At 39.5% G+C, this 7,169-nt stretch overlaps 1 pseudogene across 1 annotated transcript in view; it reads left to right on the forward strand.

The window, feature by feature from the left end:
- The first annotated feature begins 2,834 nt into the window (after positions 1 to 2,834).
- Positions 2,835 to 7,169, forward strand: part of LOC144640850 (endothelin-converting enzyme homolog) — a 7,979-nt pseudogene continuing 3,644 nt past the window's right edge. Inside the window, exons 1-5 of the transcript XR_013568453.1 lie at positions 2,835 to 4,100; positions 4,267 to 4,326; positions 5,057 to 5,173; positions 6,108 to 6,194; positions 6,861 to 6,998. The product of XR_013568453.1 is annotated as an endothelin-converting enzyme homolog (transcript). The remainder of the gene's footprint in view (positions 4,101 to 4,266; positions 4,327 to 5,056; positions 5,174 to 6,107; positions 6,195 to 6,860; positions 6,999 to 7,169) is intronic.

Below are 7,169 nucleotides of genomic sequence, written 5' to 3' on the forward strand. Positions count from 1 at the left end.
CACCACCCCTCCCACACAGTATCATATTATTATACCATGGTAGCATATTGATCAATTTAAATGTAACAGCTTAAAAGTGCTGAAAACCGTTACAAACAACCTTGAACTAACCTCCAGTAAAAAACTTTCCCTCTTGGAATTCTTCAAGGCCTAATTCCTCCAGTCCAACACCACAGAGCTTTACATTGTGTGCATCAAGCTGCGGCTTAACCGAACTGAGTTCAGTCGACCACAGCCTGCACAACTGTCATCCAAAGCGACGCAGAAACACGACCACAGCTGTTTGCTTGGACCACAAACTCTGCAGCTCAACCATCTATTGAGAAAGACGTATCATATCATCAGTTTAGCATTATTCACAATTCAGTTGATTCTGAGTGGCCAACCAGTGAGGTGCTTCACTTTAGTTTCTGTAGAATGAAAAACTACAAGCACTGCCCCCTGGGTGGGATGCCTGCCACTTGCACTTTAATAGGTAAATGCACTAACTCTTTTTCATATAATTTTTATACACCTGGATGAACCACCTTGGGAAGAGCTCCAATGCAAACTGGACCACTCAATCAGGAATCCTGCCTACTAACTATTAGGGAAGGTAATTAAATTATAGACCTTCAGGTATGCGGGGAGCCTGATCATCCAGACCCTGGAATAAGAGGGCCGCTTTCTAGGCCTGAAAATAGGATGGGCCCAGGGACCCCAGGCCCCTCCCCTAGATTCCCCCACTGCATTTTTTATATTGTACCTTTTATTTTCATGGTGTTTTGTTGCAATATTTAGCGAAGCAAGGCCCTTGATTGACAGCTTAACTCAGAAGGGCTTAATCTGTGCCAGTTAAAAACATTTTAAAGAGTTTTGGCTGTGGAATAAAATTTTTATCACCAGTTCAACTACATGATCACTAGTGCAAAATTTCTGACATTACACAAAGATAAAACCAAAAGTTAAATGGATTTTAATGACTTGTATCTCGTCGTTTTGCCCTCTGTCTGTCCTCGGTCTTCTGCAGTCTACATTTTACCCTCAGTCTACATTAGTCGGTAGTCCACAGTCTTCATTTTACACTGGTTAGGGTATGAGGCAAGATTGCATTCTTACCAATATTTTTCACCCCCTCCCCATTTCTGAATTTTATGGATCCACCCCTACTTTTGGAACTTTATGGTATGGTAGAAGATGGAATTTCTTTGTCTGGTAATATAAGGATTGGATAGCATGGCACACCCATGCCTTTTGCCTTTTTTATGGGGGTGGGGCGAAGGGAGAAGAAGGTGAGAATCATTCGGCATGAGTAATTCACATGATGAACAATTGATTCTAAGGGTCAAGAGAGACCCTTGGGATAAAATCATCACCTCTAAAAATATAATTTTCAAAGGCTTAATATTTTGTTATGATTTTAAAGGTTTTAGAGGTTCTACAGGGATAGGTTATCGATATATTTTTGCTATAATTTTCTTCTATAACTATAAAAGCTGTTTTTAAGAAAACAGGTATAGTTTATCTTATGCATGGTGGGCTGAGATAGAAACACATTTAGTTCAGGTTGTTACGTAATGGCAATTTGAAAATCTGACGAAAAAAGTTCCCAAGGGAAGGCAACGCAGCTGGAAATGAAAGCAAAACCTTTCGTAAATAAAAGACTTGAGGTGAAAGCTTATTAGCTTCATTCAAGCGGGAGATGTTCTTGAACAAAATAGCATAAAAAGGGCTAATCAAGCAAGCTCAGACAGCTCTTTTGAAATGCAAGTCCCTCTGGAGGCCTTTGAAAATACCCCAAAATAGGCAATACATCTCCGAGACGTTAGCAGTAAAATATTAAAATTCTTACCTCACCAGTAGCGACACATTTTATGATATTTTGAGCGACTTTGCTCAAATCCATGGCGGCCAAGCTAAACGCTGGGCACGTACACGAATGTCAACGCTTTCCCGCTTGAAGATGGGCCGATACTCGATACCAAATATTCGATACACCGATATTTTGACAATTTTGAAAAGTATCGATACTTTCGAAAAATATCGCACTTTCGATACGTTTTCGATACTGCACACGTAACCTGAGCCTGCGGTCTTCTGGTCAGCACGTGCGCTTTGAAAATGCGATTTTTCTCAAGGAAATATTGATGTTCTTGTCAATATTTGAATTTTTCTTGCCTTGACTTGATGTCCACACATTGCTGATGCAACAGTGAACCGAAAAGACCAAAATCAACATTCTTGGCTAACATTTCTAACGCCAGGTCTGTCCTTTGTATGGTCACGTGACAAACCAATGACGTCAGGACGGAAATGACGTCATAATATCGATATCGATATCGATATCGAGAAAAAAGGCAAATATCGTATCGATATCGTATCGTTTTGAAAAACCTGTATCGGCCCATCTCCAAAGTTCACAACAACCTCGCGCTCGACGCGCTCAAAAGGATTAGTCACGTGACAACAAGAAAGGGCAGGTTGCGTGACAAACAAATTTTCGCGCAGGAAAACTGCGACCTCCTGTGAAATAAAAATAACAATGATATTTAATGTTGGACGCAGCTGGTAGTTCCAGGATTATGGTGGGCCCCACTTCGGGAGAAACGCAATAACAACGAGAGATATGGGCGCTAAACTTGCGCCCATATAAAAGTCACGCAAAAAATAAACTTGAATTTTTTATTTTTATTTTTTATTTATTTATTTTTTATTTTCTGTTTTAAATGAGAAAAATATACATTACAAACAAGTCGAATTTGTTTATCATATTATATATCCGCAAAACAACAACAACAACAACAATTTTATTTGAAAAGTCAATTTTAAAAAAGGTAGCTTAGGTATAGTCTTACTTTATAAATTTAATTGGTTTTGCAAGGCGTGACAGAACGTCTAAAATTGGCCTTCAAGCTTTCTGAGGTCAACTTGTTTGTGTCATATTTTATCAATATTTTTTGAATATATTTGCATTTGAAGGCAGCCGAGCTTCCGCTTTGCTCGATAATCTGCATAATTTAATGCTCTTCTCCGGGGATGATACTTTGGGGCTCTAAACGAAAAATAATTTCCTAAATCCGCAAAAAGCCGGATTTTAAAGTTCCATTTAACAAGAAAGCCAAACAGGCAGAGCGAATGTGATTTTTTCAAGTCACTGCAAAAAGTTATTTTCACCAGAACATCGCGTGTATTTCGGCTTCTGTCTGGCCTGACGGCCATTTTAAAACCTTGAAAATTAATCCTTCGTCTTCTTCGATCGCGGGGACAGGTGTTATTTTTCAGCGTGTAATCTCGAAAGACGCAGGGAACAAGACGGGAAAATGTCGTCGACGAGAGATTATACCCGGGCTGAAACAAGCGACACCACAACGAATGTTCCGCTGCTCAGCGAAGATTCGTGGGACGACGGACACAGCGATCCAGTCTTGATGATCACAGATACTGTGGAAGACCAGCCAGACGTTCGCTTTTCTGTCTCTTCTAAGAACGATGGAACACGTCTAGGTTCTCCCTGGAAACTGCAGCTTACAAAGACCACTGTTCTAGTGGCCATTATAGCGCTGTTGATTATAATTTGCATCGTTTTATCCGCCTTGCTGACACGAAGTGGAAAATCGGGTTCAGAACCTAAACACAATGAACACAATGAAGTGTGTGTTACCGAGGGGTGCATAGACGCTGCATATCATATTTTTCACTCGATGAACCGATCGGTGGATCCATGCGATAATTTTTACGAATTTGCGTGCGGTGGCTGGGCGCAGATAAACCCCATTCCGGAAAGCAAGGCGTTTTGGGGAGTTTATTCAGTTTTGGAGGAAGAAAACGAACGGATTGTACGGCAGTTATTAACTGGCGCTTCGACCAAGTCTGAAAGCACAAAGAAAGCGAAGACTTTTTACGACTCTTGCATGAATATGACAGCGATCAACAGGAAAGGAGCAAAACCGCTGCTTGACATTATAAAGAAACTTGGTGGATGGAACGTAACACAGGCTTGGGACCAATCGAAATTCGATTTCGATAAAACCCTTCAAGCGGTGCAGAGGTATTCGGTTTCTGCGTTTTTCAGCACAGATGTGGATGCAGATGACAAAGATTCTTCAAAAAATATCATCAAGGTAATAAAAAAACAAATTCTGTCAATGCCCGCAGGGTTTATCAGGGTTTATGTTTATTGTGTTCAGCATGCGCAGTCGAAAGAAAGACGCGTCCTGACCGCAGCTTAAACGCGGCTAAAGAAATTATCGTCTTATCAAAATTCATGTTTCTTGTTTTGTTTTGTAGATTGATCAGGGGGGTCTTACACTGTCGAGGATTTACTACCTCAAAAATATGTCAGACCCGGTAAGTTATGATATATTACAATTTGTATTTCAGCACAGGAAAGCTCCTTGAAATTAATGTGAATAGTTTTAGAAACTTTGTTTTGTATAAAACATCGTAATTCGGTTAGTCACCTCACCTCACCACCCCTTCCTCACTCCCTACCCTCTCCACCCTCCAAAACAAAAAGAAAGAAGATATAGAGACTTCAACATAGCCAGACTTTTGGCATAGACAAGGCAAGATATGTTATCGCTAAAGGCACGAGCCCTTAAGGAGATCTTGAAGCATGCCTAAAGAAAATTTTGAAATCTAGAAGCTCTTTATTATTTTTCATAATAAAGAACTTCTTCAGAAAATCAATCCCGTTCAACTGAGGATACTGGTAATTTTCCTAACTAAACACAAATATTTTTAACTTTATGTAGCTTAGATATATTTTAATGTAAAAAGTGTCATCAATTATTTTTTTTAGAAGCTAAATACCTCACTGACACTATAATAAAGTATTTCATTCATTCATTTCGTTTTCAATTTTGGGTTAAAAATCTAGAAGAGTCAAGTGCCGCCTCTTGTCTCTTGCCTCTTGCTAGCTACGGCCCTGTTTCTGAACAATTCCGAAAACGCCGCACTCCCCTTGGTTGATAAGTCTCTCTCCTGTTTTGTTGCTATCTCTGTTGTTGTTGTTGTTGTTGTTGTTGCTCGTAACATCTGTCTGTGTACTTTTGACGCCAACGGCTTCTGTTTACAGACACTGGTAGCTTACTTGAAGTACATGACAACTATTGGTGTTTTGCTGGGAGGAAAGGAGAATGAAACAAGAAATCAAATGCGACAAGTGTTGGACTTGGAAATGAAACTGGCAAAGGTTTGTTGCATGGCTTTTTGGAGCAAATACAGTAACTTAAATCTTAGGATATATATAAAATAATAGCATTGTGTGCAAGCTGTCGGGTGTTCCAAAGCTGACTAATATGAGGGTCCTGAAGGGGGGCCAGGGGGGGGGGAATTAAAATCCCATTTCCCAGCCCAAATTTGCCCAAGTCCCATTCCTCAGCCTATTGTTTTCCTGAAGTTTTAAAATCCCAGTCCCAGTCCCAGTTTTATTGTTTTTTGTTTGTTTGTGATTCCCAGTCCTAGTGACCAAATTCCATTTTCCCAGTGAAAATTTGCCCAAATCCCAGTTTCCATTTTACCCATTCAGGCCTCTCTAATGTTAATCCAGGATTTAAAATAACCAGGTTTAATCCTCTAGTTTAAAACACTTTTTAAAAGTTACAGTCTGTCATTCAAAGTCAAATTTGAAGGACGAAAAGAACAAAATTTGAGTCCTGGAGAATTACACTGTATTTGCAATAATTGTACAAGAAAAAAAAAAAAATAAAACTGGCTTTATATTGAGGTTTCGACATTGAAAAATTACTTGCTTACATAAGATGATGATATGATTTAGTAAAGGAAGATCTTTTCTAAAAAACCCAAATGTTACATTAAAAGCATTTAAATTATTAACAACAGAAAGGTAGTTTTGAAGCCATTCCTTTACTGAAATCCAGAAGCCAGATGTAATTTCAAAGTGAATGAATAAATGCTCAAGGGATTCCTCAGATTTACCACAAAACGTGCACAAGAAGGAAGAACTAGACCCATTTGTAATAGAATGTGGTATACCGAATACCCAAATTTCAGCTGAAGTATACCGTATACCCGATTTAAAAAGCGCTTGTATACCGTATACCCAAAAACCCTGGCCGACCCTGATTCATAAATCTTGTTTATTTATGTTTCTTTTTTTCCATCAGATTTTTGTGCCTCATGAGAATAGAAGCCAAATCGACGAGATTTACAACAAAACGAACATCATGAAGCTTCAAAAACTTTGCGACAAGGTAACGGAATTGACACTGAATTGATGATTAAGCAAATGGGAAAAAAACCTTTCCGTGCAGAATAAGATGCCGTAAAATTCAGGTTATGAGGCCTGGGCTTATACACCTTCGTAAGGAGTTTTGTTTGGGCTTATAAACGGAGCGGATTAAAAAAATCATCTCGAAACGAGCCACGGCAGTGTTGATCGAAAATTAAGCGTAAAAAAGTCATAATAAAGCTACAAGTAGACCTGTTCAGTTCATTCAGCAAAGGGGGGCTTATATTCCGATGTATTTTATTTTGTTTCCAGGTAGATGGGCCAATAGCTAATTAATATAAGGGGGTTTATAAGAGGGGGGGGGGGGCGATTGGGGGGGGGGGGGGCTTAGAACCGGAATTTTACGGTAGACGATTGTGATTCAAAGCAAAAAAGTTTCTACTGATTGCTATATCTGTGATAGGTTGTTTCGTTGACCCGAACATCATAACCAAGCAACGACCCATCAGAGACGTTTTCGGGATGTCAGGCATCTATTTCACGGAGACGCAATTGAGCGCGCGCAATAGGGTTTTCAAGTTGATAACCCTTCCTGCACTTTGATGACAAGAATGAAATCAGGGTTTTTGAACAGAACAACTGGGTTGTTGAATTTGGCTTTGATGTGTTATTTTTTTCTTCCTTTCAGATCAAATGGCTGAATTTTTTTCAAGAACCAGTTTAAAGACACACCGAAAACTGAAATTGGAGAGAAGGAAGAGGTCGTGGTGTACGCCACACGTTATCTCGCCGCCTTATCGCCTGTCATAAAGAAAGCATCGAACACGTAAGGAATATGTTTTGTATGATCGAAAAAAGGGTTAAAAGTGTTAGAACTTTAAGTCCAAAAGGAATCCGAACACAAGTCAACTTTCTTTCTTCTTTGACGGGGAGCCATTTTCGACAGATATGACATTGAAATTGACATGACACGATTTGACGTGACTGACATGACGTG

This window comes from Oculina patagonica, unplaced genomic scaffold (genome assembly GCF_052425735.1).
Source record: "Oculina patagonica isolate OP01 unplaced genomic scaffold, crgOcupat unplaced512, whole genome shotgun sequence".
Classification (NCBI taxonomy): domain Eukaryota; kingdom Metazoa; phylum Cnidaria; class Anthozoa; order Scleractinia; family Oculinidae; genus Oculina; species Oculina patagonica.